The 17,481-nt window shown below is 35.1% G+C and overlaps 1 long non-coding RNA gene and 1 pseudogene across 1 annotated transcript in view; one reads left to right on the forward strand and one right to left on the reverse strand.

Moving 5' to 3' along the window:
• Positions 1 to 17,161, forward strand: part of LOC118058288 (uncharacterized) — an 82,374-nt gene extending 65,213 nt beyond the window's left edge. The window contains exon 7 of the long non-coding RNA XR_012168463.1: positions 17,145 to 17,161. This is a non-coding gene — a long non-coding RNA (uncharacterized lncRNA). The remainder of the gene's footprint in view (positions 1 to 17,144) is intronic.
• LOC118058283 (aldo-keto reductase family 4 member C10-like) lies at positions 2,317 to 8,337 on the reverse strand (annotated as a pseudogene).
• Positions 17,162 to 17,481: the final 320 nt, after the last annotated feature.

Raw genomic sequence — 17,481 nt, forward strand, 5'->3', positions numbered from 1 at the left:
TTGCTTCAATCTTCAACTAAATTTCTCTTCAATTCTTTGTTCCAAATTCCGATGTTGAATTTTCTGAAATAATTCATTTAAGCTTCAAAAACCTATCGAAACATTAAAAGAAACTTCATTACTAAAAAGCACATCACTTATTATAAAAAACCCAAATAAAAACAATAAATACATATGTAAAATAAACGACTTAATGATACTTTTGATGCACAATCACATACCAAGAGCTAAACCCCAAGCCTCCAGCAGCCACCTCTTCCTCAACCTCCTCTCATTTCTCTCCCAAACCAGCACAAACCTTCAGCCCCTCACCTGCCTCTTTTCTCCTGATTTTTTCCATCAGCTCCTCCTCCAAGCAGTGGTGTCCCTGCTAACCTGACAGACCCTGCAACCCATCTTCTCTTGAGTTGCCACAGCCCCTCAGCCACAATCTCCCTCTCCCCCTCATAGGCGCTGACCCATTCGGCTGTCATAAAAACCAGCGGAGCTCCCCCCATTTCAACAGATCTTCTTTTCTTTCGGTCTCCTTCACAACAATCGGTCAACAGCAGACCTAGCTTTTCGCTTCCCACGGTGGCCCAAACACGGCAAACCACACAGCCCCATCACCGACCGAACAGCCACTCCCATCTCAAGAGCAGCTTCAGCGACCACGCGCACAATAGCAATGCTAGCCCCATAGCTACCCCAATCGCCCGATCTGACATCGATAGAAAGTAGGACAAACTAGGAGGAGAGACCATAATGCTTTTAAATAGATCTAAAAAATACCCAAATGAAATCAACTGCCTGTGTTTTTTTTCTTCTTTTGCAAGTGACGATGAGCCAAATCCCATTGTTTCCATTTTCTTCCTCGCGGTGGCGCGTGAAGCGTGGCGGTGGCGCGTGAAGGAGACACGTCGCCACTGTTTTGTGGTGTGGAAGCCTTCCCATCAGTTTTCCTGGATTTTTTAGGGGCTATTATGTAATTTTTGAATTGTGTACTGTGTTGTTTGATTTATTTTGAATTTTTGTGATTTGTAACTTGTAAATGTGGGGAAAAAATAATAATAAAAAAAATAGAGATATGTGCGTGTTTGTATTTTTTATGTATGTTATTGACTTATAAAATTTAAAAGACAAAAATTGAATTTAAAGTTTTAATTTGTATTTAGTCAAGTATCTGAAGGATAAATAAAATCATGTTGTATTTCCCATGAAAATATAAGAATATGTTTCTATATATTTTTTGGGATTTAGTAAATGATTTATTAAAGCCTTAAGAATTTGATTAATATGTAGTTTTCTTTTTTAACTATAATTGTGATTGAATGTAATGTTTGTGTTTATGACAAAAAAAATATAAAAAATGTTTTTGTGTGTTGCATACGGCCAATACCCTAACATGATTTGAACGTTCTTTAAAAAAGATATATTGAAGTTTTAAAAATGTGTTTTTGCATGGATTTCTTAAACACAACAAAAATTATTTTCTTACAGTTCTTGATTTTACAACATGTTTGTAAAACTCCAAAGGGTATTGGCCAATATTTCAAAAATACAAAAATCTTATTTTGGGGGGAATTCATTTATTATTCACCGTTAATATTTGTATAAAGAAACCTTAAGTGGTAAATATCCAAAATAATTTTCTGGGAATAATAAGTCATTAAACATCCTTGAAAGAAGCCTCAATTATAATTGAGGACATTTCAAATTTTTACTCTCACAGTTTACGAGTCGTAAGGATATGAAACACTAAGGCAAAAATAGGCTTTTAAAGTGCCCTGATTTTCCTTAGATTTCTAAATTTTTGTCCCTCCTTGCGATTTATGAGTCGCAAACTCTTGAAATACTAAGGAAAAAGTGAGCTTTTAAAGCACATGGAATCTCCTTGGATTTTTAACAAATTTAGTTTGAATCAAACACAGATTTCAAGAGATCTGCATTGGTTCTCCTTGGCACTTTATAGACATATCTAAAGGTATGATCCGTATTGGCCAAGGGTTCTTGCTTTTAAACTTTGAACCCAATCCATTCATCATAGCAAATCTATCCTAGGAAAATTAATTAAGAGAACACTAACACCATAGCAATTATAAGGCAAACCAAACACCAAGCATCTTATCTTAGGTAGGGCATACTAGGGGTGTTAATACCTTCCCTTTACGCAACCAGTCCCTTGCCTTAGAATCTCTAAAAGACCAGTTAGGGTTCCTAGTACCATAATACTAGGTGGCGACTCCAAAGAACCAATCAAGCAAAACAAACAAAAAAATCGCCATCAGACACCGCACGGGTGACGTGTGACAGGATTGCGTGAACCTTTGGTTGGTGTCATACAGGGTGACAGTTCACTTGGTTCACAGCAGGATAGACCCGTGCAGCTACTAGAAGATCTCCAAGCTTCTTTGATGAGAAGTTGTTGACTCTAATAGCACGAGCCTTGCTAGATTCATAAAGTGCCTCTATTTCTCTCCAATAAGCCAGAATGTCAGGTTAGGTAAGGTTTTCGGGTTCATAGCCAATAGAACCCTTCTTCATGCTTACTAGCCAGTGGATCTTCAAGATTATGAAAAACAATTCAAGAATGTTTGACCAAGAAATAAATGTTATGACTCAGGATTTTACTTCAAAAATTATTGAAAGGCAGACCCAGAAAATTTAATGCATAAGACTAATAACAAGTATAACTCAATATGTATACATGCTAGATATAGATCTACATAATCAACTTGTAACTCATGCAAAGTTTTATCTAATGCCCCTGACACATCTTCCGGTGCTTGTTCTTTGCACCTACAGATCATTGTGTATTATGAAACAACCTACACAAATTTAGTTGATATTGCAATCTTGATATCTTGTTACTGAAATTTTCAACTTAAGAAGTCTAATATATTCTTACAATAAATCACTCTTGCATACCAGAGTTTGGAGGTGATCCACAATTCTTCACGCTTCACTACACTATCATCAAATAGCTTCTTCAATGCACAACCAATCTGAAAAACCATCAACTAATTCTCAAGATAGATTAATCTTTTGTTTTGTTTTATTTTTTTCCTTATCACCACAAAACTGGAACACAAGGATGAATTAATTCACATATCAGCAAGTTTACATCACTCGCTGGCATTAATGAAGGCCTTGACCTTGCCTGTTCAAGCCAAATGTTTCGGTGACAGAAGGCCAAACATTATGAAAGGAATTAATAGATGGATAAAGCACAAAGAATTACACGAATATGCTTGATGCAGAGAGCAATAAAAACAACAAAATGGCCGACCATTTCATCTTCCAAGACTTAAAAAGGTATTTTCAATATTTATGCAACACCATTGTCAAGCATAGTGAGTTGACACAATCTATTTTGTTATTTGTACCTTGTAAGCATTAGACAATCAACTATCTAATCCCATACGTTATATAGCAGTAGAGCAATGACCACTTACATTGCTCAAATGAAGGAGGAATAAACAATTATGGGAAACATCACCTCTATCTCGTTGCAGTAAAGTTGGGCATAGTCAATGTGTCTATAACCCACCTGCATCATAATTATTTCACACGCAGACCACTATAAGCATTAGTTGAAAAATTAGTTGTTATCTATTCAACACAAAAACCTCATGAAAATCAATCCAAAGATATTGATAGGCATTAAAAGTGACAGCATCACCAACCACACCAGGGGCAGCCTTCCATGTTCCTAACCCAATTGAAGGGATTCTTGCGATCTACAATGTGTGCCCGGGAACAATGTTATTTTTTCATTTTAGTCCTTGAACTTCTCATTGTTTTAATACATAACTTCATTTTCTTCACTTTTAATCCTTAGTTGATGAAGGAGGAGAGAAAATCATTGAAAAGTTTTTAGAAGAGAGAGAAAGTGTTGAGTTCATCACATTTCAATCATAAAAAAAATAATATTTATATGAATACGTTTGTCTTCTCAAGAGGGGTTTAATAAAGTTGTTTTTTTTCCTCATTGAACATGCTAGAAAAAATAGATTTTGTTCATTTGGTTTAATGTTTATCTTATGAAATGACTTGGGGTTGGTAATTGGTTTATCAAGATTTTTATGGGTTTTTTGTGTTTTCAAGTGAAAACAAGCAAAAAAAAAAAAAGAAGTTTTTTGAGTTTGAAAGTTTTGCTCTAATTTTTCAGTCACTAAAGGTCATCAAAAAATTTACCAACATGCAACTTGTCACATGATTATTTAAAAAAATCCTAGAGAAAATAGAGAAAAAAAGGCCTAGCGTGACAAGGCTTTTTCTTTTGAGGATGGACGTATTGGCTGGCTTGTTAAGCCCATCAATATTTGCCTCTTTAATTCATTTATTTTTTTTTTATTTTTTTTTCTTTGCATTGTTTCCTATTTTAATATTGATTAATGCCCTTTCTTTTTTAAAAAAAACAAGAGTTTTTTTTATTTAGCTTTTTTTAAATAGTGATTAATCTATTTATATTTTTTTATAACGCTTTCAAGAGATTAGTTTATATATATATATATATATATATATATATATATATATATATATCAATTAATTGCATTTGAATTATGTTTTTATAGAAATAAGTCTTTCATTATTAGCTATGACAATTACTCTCTAAAAAAGAAACAAATAAAAACATATAAAAGAAAAGAAAAATCAATATAAAATTTTGCATTTGTATCTATCTTGTACTTCAATTTCGAATATTAAGTTCTGGTTTTAGTATTTAATTAGTGTTAACATAAACATCTTTTCATTTCTCAATTGAAAAAATTATGATACATGAAAACGCAGCTATAATGTAGTAATCTTCTTCTCTTGCGTTAACTTAAAAACTCACTTATGCTACCCGCAATGTAGCTCGGGTATAAGGCTACTACATCTTAAAAATAAAATTAAATCCACTCCAAGTTAAATGGATCTTGATATTAAATTTTATTTCTAAAATATAGGCATTTGAGGTTCAAACATTGAATTTTAGTTTTCACTCTATTCTCTTTTTGTCATCTTTACCTTTCTTTTTTTCTTTTTCATAATTTTTACATTGGTACTCATTCGTCTTGTTTTTTTTTTTCTTTACCATAAGTAATGAGATAAAAGACACATCAACACCCATACATAAAGTAAGAATGGGCATTCAAATAGAAAACAATAAAAAAGTTTATATCTTATATTAAAATAAAATTGGGTACTAAATATATAATTTTCTCCTGCCAAACTAATACATTTAGTTAGTATCGTTTTGAAAACTTTTAAAGCATTCAACTCAATCCTACAAAAAATTTAAAGAAATATAAAGGACTAATATATATATATATATATATATATGAAATAGAATATTCTAAATTAAATAGGTGAATTTTATGAATGAAATAAAGAGTCCCATATTTTTCCCAAAAATAAAAAAGGAAACCCTAAATGGAACTAATTAGTCTGAATATTTTTTTTATATATAAAGGTAAATTGTATAAAAAGAAAAAAAATTATACAAAATACGAGAAGCATGCACCAAGAAGTATATAGTTTTGTTACTTGAATCAAAGACCTTAAGGTAAAATAAAAACAAATCAAAAGCTAAAGAAGAAGCTCAAAAATTAGAAAAACAAAAGTCTAAAAAACTCAGGAACCGGTTCACCGGTACTGCAGGCAAAAACTAACTAGCAGTTGGAGTAGAAAGATAGTCATCTTGGGAGCCTCCAAATGGCCCTAAGTTGAGTTGGAACCTAAATTCCAGGATACAAGTCTACAAATCAGGATCTAATTAAATCAAAAATCTATGAGCAAACATCTCAATGAGTCTAGAAAATATGAGAAATAGATTATGGGGAGAGGACTAATCAAGCTAGAATATGTGTGAACTTCTTTCTCTTTTGGAGGTGTAAGGATGCTTACTAAAGTAGAGGTTTCCATGTCATAGATGGCCATAAAATGAGATTCACACCAAAGATATCTCCCCAAATCGAGGTTAAAAAGGGGCACTCAAAGAATAGATGGTCATGAATCTCTACATGCAAATCACAAAGGATACATACCGAGAAGGGAATGATGTGAAGCATATGCAACCTGTATATAATATAAAGTCAACCCAAGGAATAAAGCCAGAAGATGAAAGAATGTTGTTGGGTATGGCTCGAGAACTAGAGTAAATGGTGCATAATGTCCTCAGGTCTGGTATCCTTATGTGTCTTCTAAGCCAAGTCAATCACGAATTTTCCTAAAGAGTGACCTTTCCAAATATAATGAGTTAGAGAGTTGATCCACGGATGGATGTGAATGGAGTCCTATATTGGCAAGATGGTGGTTACCAAGAGGAAAGGCCTAAGAACCCTAAAAAATATTTGACATCTTTGTATCTTAGATCATCCTAGAAGAGTACAGCACCTTGAAAAGCAATAGGTCACGTAATTGTTGCCCATCTAACAGCTAGTAGTCTAATAACAGAGAGGTAATAGCCTTATCATCAATACATTAAACAAACATCTCTTTTACACTGATCTCTACTGAAAAAAATCTTCCTTTAGGCCCAAGAACATGCTAAAAGAGGTCTAACATGCCAGAAAAAACAACCCTCAAGCTATTTAATGTTTTAATTTGTATATAGTCAAGTATATAAAGGATAAATAAAATCATGTTGTATTTCTCGTGAAAATATAATAATATGTTTCTATATATTTTTTGGGATTTAATAACTGATTTATTAAAGCCTTAAGAATTTAACTAATATGTAGTTTTTTTTAACTTTAATTGTGATTGAATGTAATGTTTGTGTTTGTGACAAAGAAAATATAAAAAATGTTTTTGTGTGTTGCATACAGCCAATACCCTAACATGATTTGAACGTTCTTTTAAAAAAATATATTGGAAGTTTTAAAAATGTGTTTTTGCATGGATTTCTTAAACACAACAAAAATTATTTTCTTGCATTTCTTGATTTTACAACATGTTTGTAAAAATCCAAAGAGTATTGGCCAATATTTCAAAAATACAAAAAATTTATTTTGGGGGGAATTCATTTATTATTCACCGTTAATGTTTGGATAAAGAAATCCCAAAGGGATGAATATCCAAATATTATTGGGAATAACTTGTTATTATTCACTGTTAATATTTGGATAAAGAAACCTTAAGTGGTAAATATCCAAAATAATTTTATGGGAATAATAATTCATTAAACATCCTTGAAAGAAGCCTCAATTATAATCGAGGACATTTCAATTTTTTACTCTCACGGTTTACGAGCCGTAAGGATATGAAACACTAAGGTAAAAATAGGCTTTTAAAGTGCCCTGATTTTCCTTAGATTTCTAAATTTTTGTCCCTCCTCCTTACGATTTACGAGTCGTAAAGTCTTGAAATACTAAGGAAAAAATGAGTTTTTAAAGCACATGGAATCTCTTTGGATTTCTATCTTAATAAATTTAATTTGAATCAAACACAGATTTCAAGAGATCTCCATTGGTTCTCCTTGGCACTTTATAGACATATCTAAAGGTATGATCGATATTGGCCAAATCCATTCATCATAGCAAATCTATCCTAGGAAAATTAATCAAGAGAACACTAACACCATAGCAATTATAAGGCAAACCAAACACCGAGCAGCTTACCTTAGGTAGGGTGTACTAGGGGTGTTAATACCTTTCATTTACACAACCAATCCCTTACCTTAGAATCTCTAAAAGACCAGTTAGGGTTCCTAGTGACCATAATACTAGGTGGTGACTCCAAAAAACCAATCAAGCAAAGCAAACAAAAAAATCACTATCAGACGCCGCGCGGGTGACGTGCGACAGAATGACAACTCCACTAGGGACCCTTGAATTAAGCTTGGTAATTGTTTTTTTTATGCTATGTGTTGTTGTTTTTTTTTTACAATGAATGATACTTTGTTTAAAAGCTTTAGCTTTGACATTCTATCATACATAGTGTAGTCATTCATCACTTTATTATTATTTTCTTTTTTGAGAGCACACACATTAAATTTTAAGTTAAGTGGGGGACTAGCAGCTTGCCTTATGACTTAAGTCAAGGTTTAAGTTTGTGTAAACCCCAACTTTTTGCTAAGTGTTTAGACTGATAGTGATTTGTAAACGTGCCATCCCACTATTTTCTGAACCTCCATATTGCCTTTATGAGGGTGATCACTAGGACAGCAAGAGACCCTTTTTAGAGACCAAGTAGTAAACCTACCCTATGTCTCACATAAAGAAACTAGAACCTATCCTTAGGATGTATGCTCCATAATATTGTTTTGCATCCAAATAAGCCTAAGCTAAAAGCATCTTGAAATTAAGACCTTCATTCAAAAGCTACCCAAGGAAGAGATGTTCCAAAATTGGGAGACCCAAGAAGCTCCATTGGTGTTCAAAATTTAATTAACAATGCTTGTTTGATCATGATATTTTATTGTTTGCCTTTTTCACTTTTTTCTTGACAATCAAGGTTCCAAATGTCAATTGGATTTTATCCTTGTTTTTCTAGCCAAACTTTTCCTTTTAATGAGATCATGCATTTTCAAAAGTTCATCTTTATGTTTTTACTTTGCATTTACACATCACTTTCCGCTTTCAGAAACTCTGAAAGCGGATCTTCCATAACAAACACCTGCACTTTACACTGAGAACGAATAGCCAAACTTTAAAGAATACATAGTAGTTGTAGAAGAGGAAGAATGGGATGAAAATAACATATGGGAATTCACAAAATTAATAGAACAACACGAACAGGCTTGGAGGCTCGCTAAAGAGGAACTTGAAACCATAAATGTAGGTAATGAAGAAATCAAGTGAGAGTTGAAAATAGGGACTTTAATCACCTCTGAAGAGAAGGAAGAGTTGATTGCACTGCTCCGAGATTACGTAGATGTCTTTGCCTAGTCCTATGAGGATATGCCTGGTTTGGATACGGATATTGTAGTACATAGGATACCATTGGTGGAAGGATGGAAGTCGATTAAGCAGAAGTTAAGGAGAACTCATCCGGTGATCTTAATCAAAGTAAAGGCAGAAATTGAAAAACAATGGAATGCTGGTTTTTTGGAAGTAGTCAATATCCACAATGGGTGTCAAACATAGTGGTGGTACCCAAAAAGGAAGGTAAAATCAGAGTTTTTATGGACTTTAGGGACTTAAACCAGGCTAGCCCTAAAGATAATTTCCCTTTACCACACATAGATATGTTAGTTGATAATACAGCACACAGCTCCACATATTCCTTCATAGATGGGTTGAAGGTTACAATCAGATAAAAATGGCACAAGAGGATAAGGAGAAGATAACCTTTGTAACACTATGGGGAACCTTTTGCTACAAAGTCATGCCATTTGGTTTAAAGAATGCTAGGGCCACCTACCCAAGGGCTATGGTGACTTTGTTTCACGATATGATGCACAAAGAGATTGAAGTATATGTGGATGACATGATTGCTAAATCTAGAGATGGAGAGAATCATGTCCAAATATTGAAGAAATTGTTTGAAAGGCTAAGGAAATATAAGTTGAGGCTTAACCCAGCAAAGTGTTCATTTGGGGTGAAATCCGGTAAGTTGTTGGGATTTATGGTGAGTGACAAAGGGATAGAAGTGGATCCCGACAAAGTAAAGGCTATTCAATCTATGCCACCTCCTAAGACTGAGAAGGATGTGAGAGGTTTCTTAGGAAGGTTGAATTACATTGCTCGATTTATATCCCAATTAACCACAACTTGTGACCCGATCTTTTGTTTGTTAAGGAAAAAGAACCCTGGAATATGGAATAAAGAGTGTGAAGAGGCTTTTGAGAAAATCAATCAGTACTTGCTGAATCCACCTCTACTTGTTCCTCATGTACTAGAAAGGCCATTGATATTGTACCTAATAGTAACCAAAACAGCAATAGGATATGTGCTAGGGCAACACGATGAAACTGGAAGGAAGGAAAGGGCCATTTATTACCTGACCAAGAAGTTCAAGGAATGCAAGTCTAAGTATACTATGATTGAGAAACTATGTTGTGCACTCACATGGGCTGTGAAGAGATTGCGTCAATAAATGTTGTATCATACTACATGGTTGATTTCAAAATTAGACCCATTAAGGTACATCTGTGGAAAGCCCTATCTATCAAGCCAAATTGCAAGATGGCAAGTTGTACTAGCTGAGTATGACATAATATATATATATATATATAACAAGGAAAGCTGTGAAAGGGAGTGTTATTGTCGATCACCTAGGTGACCATGCTATGGAAGATTATGAGCCATTAAAATTTGACTAACCTGATGAAGATGTGCTTTCAGTTGAGGAAGGAAAATTAGATTGGTGGACTATGTACTTTGATAGTGTTGTAAACATGTGGTAACAAAGCTGATGCAATGATAATCTCTCCTAATAAAAAGCAGTATTTGGTTAAGTTGCAGTTTGGGTGCAATAACAACATAGGAGTATGAAGCTTGCATTCTCTTTTTAGAGGTGGCATTGAAGCTGAATAATAGAAAGATAGATATGTATGGAGACTCAATTTTGATTATTTTCCAAGTGAAAGGAAAATGGCAAACCAAGGACAAGAAGTTTGAGACTTTACCAAGAATACTAGTCTAAAATTGGCTAGAGAAATTGAGGAAATAAAGGTCACCCATCTAGGAAGGGAAGGAAACCATTTTGCAAACGTTTTGGTCATGTTATCTTCTATGGCTAGAATAGACTTTGGGCATAAGGTACAGTCAGTACGTATTAATATTAGAAATAACTCAGCTCATTATTGCTCAGTTGAAAGAGAAATAGCTGGAAACCCTTGGTACTATGATATCAAGAATTTCATCCAAAACCAGACAAATCCATGGGGGCATCCAAAATCAACAAGAAGACTTTGACGAGGTTGGCAATGAATTTCTATCTTGATGGGGAAACTTTGAATAAGAAATCATCTAACAAAACTTTGTTGAGATGTTTGGATAACATAGAGGCAAAAAGTGGTGAAGAATTTATGGAATGAGATTTGATCTGTCTATATAGTCTGTGAGAAAAGATTATAACTAATAATACCCAGAACTTTAATGGCATATGATAATAGAACTCTATGCTAAATGGAAAATCAAGCATTCTAATTCCTCGCTGTATAGGCTAAAGATGAATGACGCAGTAGAAGCTGTTAACAAGAATGTCAAAAAGATTATTTAGAAGATAGTGGTCACTTATAAGGATTGGCATAAGATCTTGTCGTTTGCTCTTCATGCATACTGCACAGCGGTCCGAACTCCAACAGAAGCCACCCCGTACAATTTGGTATATTGAATTGAGGCGGTGATGCCTTTAGAAGTGGAAAACCCCTCATTAAAAGTATTGGTAGACCCTAAGTTTATAAGAGGTGGAATGGGTAAAAGTTAGATATGAATGGTTGAATCTAATAAGTAAAAAGAAGATAGCTGCAATTTGTCATCATCAAAGATGGCCAAACCATATGACAAGAAGGTTTGACCTCGAGGATTCCACGAAGGATATCTTGTACTGAAGAAAATATTGCCTTTTACAAGAAGATATCAGAATAAATAGGCGCCAAACAATGAGGACCCTTTGGTGGTAAAGAAAGCGTTTTCAGGAGGAGCTTTATTGTTATCTAGAATGGATGGAGAAGATCTAGTTAGACCTGTGAATGCTGACTCTATAAAGAAATACTATGCTTCTCGATCAATAAAATAAAGTTCGGCCATGAATTCTCTCTATAAAGAACCTTTTCTTCATAAAACGCATGATCTCATAGCATTCAAAATCTTTTACTTCAAATAACTCTTTTACACATGACTAAGGAATCATAATATGCTCAAGATGACTCCATCAATTCCAAATTGGAGAGAACCAAACCAAATCTAAACTTGACATGTTTTTGCACACCACACTAGGGGCAAGAAGCGTACGAAGCGCACATAAGGGTACATAGTGAACCAAAGCCCAACATTAAGTGGTATCATCATGAAAACCTTTGAAACACCTTGATGGGAATTGTTTAAAACAAAATATGTGATTACATTAAAAGTTTCAATTTTCATGAACAAAACTAGATCTCTTGAGTTTTCCTCTGAAAATAATTTCTTAAAAATGAAAAAGACAATTAAAACATCGGCAAAAGTATAATAAAAGGCAATATTCAATGGAGCAAGAAAGGGCCCCATAAGGAACTAGAGATCTCTTCACCAAGCATAAGAAGGATAGGAAATATAGCGCGTGGAGTGTATTCCAGTTCAAGAGGATAGGTCGGGCAAACAAATGGAAACAAGAGCTTGAAGAAGGTTACAACGAAAAGGGTGACCTATGTTTCTAAAAATAGGTAAACGAAAACATGCATGCTATATTATCATACCACTAACCTGGCAGAAAAGGTGTGATGAAAGCCAAATAGTTCCAAGTTTTTGGGACTCGCTTAGATACAGAATCTTAAGTCAACGGAACTACGGAAAAGAATATGAATTATGAACCAGCACTGCTTCATTCCTCGAGGTAAGATAATTTCTTTTGAAATTTAAAACGGGTAAGTCACCCAATATTGAGACCATAAAAAAAAAGCGAGTTTTTCTATAATAATAATAATAAATAGAGTTTTTCTTAAAAACTTAAGATGGGCCGATCACCCGATATTAAGACCATTTTTTAGAAAAAACGTGGAGTATTTATAAAAATCTTAAGACGAGCAGGTCACCTAATATTGAGGCCATTGTTTAGAAAAAAAAAAACATTGAATTTTTCTAAATATTTTAAAATAGAAAGGTCATCCGATATTGAGACCATTACCTAGAAAAAAACATGGAGATTTTCTAAAAAACGTGTGTGTATATATATATATATATATATTTAAAAGGGGCAGGTCTCCAGATATTGAGACCCCTTTTAAAATCCTTTTCAAATTTCAAAACGGATAGCTCGTTCGTTACAAAGAAACCATTTTCCATCTGGGTAGGTCACCATTTAGAATGAGACCATTCTCCATTTTTTTACCTGGGTAGGTCACCTATTATAATGAGGCCATTCTTCCCCCTAGGTAGGTCACCTATAAGAATGAGACCACTTTTCCCCTTTTCCACTTGGGTAGGTCACCCGTCATAATGAGACCATCATTTTTTTCTGGGTAGGTCACCCATTAGAATGAGACCATTCTCCATCTTTTTTTTTACCTAGGTAGGTCACCCATTATAATGAGACCATTCTTCCCCTGGGTAGGTCACCCATAAGAATTAGACCACTCTTCCCCCTTTCCATCTAGGTAGGTCACCCATCACTATGAGACCATCATTGTTTTTTTCTAGGTAGGTCACCCATTAGAATGGGACCATTCTCCATCTTTTTTTTACCTGGGTAGGTCACCCATTATAATGAGGTCATTCTTCCCCTGAGTAGGTCACCCATAAGAATGAGACCACTCTTCCCCTTTTCCACTTGGGTAGGTCACCCGTCATAATGAGACCACACACACATTTTTGTATTGGTTCTAGTTAAAGGAGATTGCCAGATAGGATCTTAGGTTACCCCAACCACACATAGAGTTTAACTTTGGTTAAAGAGAATCGCCAGATGGGATTTTAGGTTAACTAAGCTACACACCGACTTTGCTTCGGATTAAAGGAGATTGCTAGATGGGATCTCAGGTTAACCCAACCACACACAGAGTTTAGCTTTGGTTAAAGGGAATCGTCAGATGGGATATCAGGTTAACTGAGCTACACACTGACTTTGCTTAGGATTAAAGGAGATCCGCCAGATGGGTTCTCAGATTAACCTAACCACACACAAGATTTAGCTTTGGTTAAAGGGAATCGCCAAATGGGATTTCAGGTTGATCGAGCTACACACCGACTTTGCTTCGAATTAAAGGAGATCGCCAGATGGGATCTCAAGTTAACCTAACCACACACATAGTTTAGCTTTGGTTAAAGAGAATCATCAAATGGGATTTCAGGGTTGACCAAGTTACACGCTGACTTTGCTTCGGGTTAAAGGAGATCGCTAGATGGGATCTTAGGTTAACCCAATCAAAAGGGCAGGTAGCCCATGAAAATAGACCAATGTGAGTATGTGGGCAGGTCATTAAAATCATGTTGATACTAGCTTAAAACAAACACACACATATCTCTTATTATTATTATTATTATTATTATTATTATTATTTTTATTTCCCCACATTTACAAGTTACAAATCACAAAAATTCAAAATAAATCAAACAACACATTACACAATTCAAAAATTACATAATAGCCCCTAAAAAATCCAGGAAAACTAATGGGAAGGCTTCTACACCACAAAAACAGTGGCGGCGCGTCTTCTCCACGCGCTGCCGCCACTAGCGGCGCCTAAAGCCACGCGCCGCCGCGAGGAAGAAACTGGAAACAATGGGATTTGGCTTACCGTCACCTGCAAAAGAAGAAAAAAAACACAGGCAGTCGATTTTATTTGGGTATTTTTTAGATTTGTTTAAAGCATTATGTTCTCTCCTCCCAGTTTGTTCTACTTTCTACCGATGTCAGATTGGGCGGTTGGGGTAGCTATGGGGCTAGCGTTGCTGCTGTGCGCGTGGCCACTAAAGCTGCTCTTGAGATGGGAGTGGCTGTTCGATTGGTGATGGGACTGTGTGGTTTACCATGTTTCGACTGCTGTGGGAGGCGAAGAGCTAGGTCTGCTACTAACCGGTTGCTGTGAAGGAGACCGAAGGAGAAGAAGATCTGTTGAAATGGGGGGAGCTCTACTGGTTTCTGTGAAGGCCGAATAGGTCAATGCCTGTGAGGGGGAGAGGGAGATTATGGATGAGGGGTTGTGGCAACTCAGGAGAAGATGGGTTGCCGGGTCTATCGGGTTAGCGGGGACACCACTGCTAGGAGGAGCTGATGGAAAAAATTGCAGGAAAAAGGCAGGTGAGGGGCTGAAGGTTTGTGTTGGTTTGGGAGAGAAACGAGAGGAGATCGGGGAAGCGGATACTGGAGGCTTGGGTTTTAGCTCGTGGTCTGTTTGGTTGGCGGTAGAGAAAAAAGAGTGTAGGGGCAGTAAGCGGGGAAGATGAAGGGGAGAGTGAGGTGTTTTGGTGAAGGGGAAAAAACAGCCAGGAGGTGGTCTGTGGAGCTGAGCCACAGAGAGGGAAGGTCTGGTGATGGTTGTTGGAGGCTGTGAGAGAAGAAGAAGGCGGGGGAACGGGAGGCGGCTATTTTTTTTTTTTAAGAGAGGAGGGGTTACGACAAAGGAAGAGAAATGGGTTTAGGTTTTTTTTTTTATCTTTAGGGATTTTTTTGTTTGGCTCCCCTTTTCTAAAAAATTGCCCCCTTGTGAATATTTTTATCCCCGTGTGCATGTGGCTGGAGGTTCATTTATATAGAAAATCTCTATACATGTTATTTAAAGAAATATTGCAATAATTATTGCATAGATTGTCTTCTATAACCGGCACCAACAAATCCTATATATATGGTATTTTATATTGCAGTGATTATTTTTCATAACCAGCATGAATCAAATCATATATCTATGGTATTTTATATAGCAGTAATTATATATGATTCAATAATTATCTCATTAACATATTTCTTCCTTAAAATTAGTCCTGATACTTTATGTTATCGCCACACATAAACCCTTATTATTTTTTTATTTTTATTTTTATTTTTTAAAATTTTTTTTATCAAAACATGGGTCAAAAATTAGGTAGCAACAAATCCGAAAGAGTTTACTTATCTGTGAGTATAAAATAGGACCACTAGAGTAGTAGTCTTCTCGTGGATCATTGAAAAAGTCTCATATTACAATGGTGGTACCTTATCGTGTATCACTTTTTAATAATTTTCTCCTGACCCTTTGCAACAACAGATTGATTTTGTTGTTAAAGTTTTTCAGATTTCACTTTGCTATCCACATTCTCACAAAGGCATATGAATAGATGAAGGATTTTCTAACATATTCATGGATTCAACACTCTCTTTGTTATTCATTTTGAGTTAAACTTCTTTTCTTCTTTAAAGTGCTGGATTATTATTGCTACATTACTATTTTCTGTTGTTGTCCCCGCCACCCACAATGGTTTGGAACTATTACAACAAACCACAAGACTTAGGGAGCACTGGTCTAGCTTCTGCTTTCTGTGTTGTCCAAGTGATGGTGTTTATTGTTTGAGGTTTTCTTATCTTCTCTATAGAGTATAGTAATGCATTTTTCTGTAGTGATATATGGCTATCTCTCTGTATTTGTTGATCATTAATGTGGATTGCCTACCACATTGTTGATAATTTGCTTTTATCATTCACTACAAGTGGTTTTATCCTTTCTGGATGCCTGTGAAGGATTCCTTCTGTTATGTTTGTTTGGTGGCTGCATTTCTTGTTTGAATCTTAAGTAGTGTAGTCTATCTTTTGAAATATCTTGTCAAGAGCTAATGATTTTGCAATATTGATCTCTCTCCTGGTTTGTTTATAAATCTTCCTTTCCTAATGCAATAAATATATTCATTTTAAAGGGAAAAAAAGTCAAATTTTTAATTACTATTGATGGTAATTTGTCTTCCTTTGTTTCCTTTCCCCACCTGCTTTCTTCAGGGGTATGCACCATTAGGTTCCACAGGTTCACAAAAGATTAAGATTGAGGTTCTCAAGAATCTAATTCTTAAAATGATTGCTGAGAAATTAGGCAAATCTCCAGCACAAGTGGCTCTTCGTTGGGGACTACAAATGGGCTACAGTGTGCTACCTAAAAGCATAAATGAGGCAAGAATCATGGAAAACATTGACATTTTTTACTAGTCTATTCCTCAAGACTTATTTTCCAAGCTTTCTAAAATTGAGCAGGCAAGTGACAAGGTTCTCTCTCAATGTGTTATGCTTGTGCATGTTTATGTGCACTTACTCTACCTAATATATATTTTTTTGTCTCGAGTTGTACTACACCTACTATATATCTGATAATTGTAGTTCTGAGTAAGTAATAGTTTACTACAGTTATATAAAAATTTGCTTAAATCAGCCTGCAAGATTTTATGGGGTTGGTCATGCAAGTGTTCTATTGCATTAATGCACTTAGGCTCATGTTTTACCTACTTGATGAATCTTAGGGTAACATATTGGCTCTCTGAATTTATCAAGTAATTTCACGCAACTAAATCATTCATGAGCTATAAAAAGTAATTTACTTCCTCCAAAATGATTGACCTTATAATTTAAACATGCAGGAGAGGCTTGTTACAGGAACTACTTTTGTACATGGGAGTTATGGTGCATACATGACATTGGATGAACTCTGGGATGGTGAAATGTGAGAAGATTCCAGGTGTAAAAACACTAGATTTTCCTTTTTAGCTGCTTATCTCTCACATTACTCATTTTTAAATGTTTGCCAGTTCTTAATTATTAGAGAAACAATATGTTGAATAAAAGAACATGTGGACAATATGTTGCTATATATTTAGCAGCAGCAAAGCCACTTGATTACATTTCAGTCATGGAAGTTCACCAAAATAATATCAAGAAATGTATTTATTATAAATATATGAAAACATATTCACAAGA

This window comes from Populus alba, chromosome 17, assembly GCF_005239225.2.
Source record: "Populus alba chromosome 17, ASM523922v2, whole genome shotgun sequence".
Lineage (NCBI taxonomy): Eukaryota > Viridiplantae > Streptophyta > Magnoliopsida > Malpighiales > Salicaceae > Populus > Populus alba.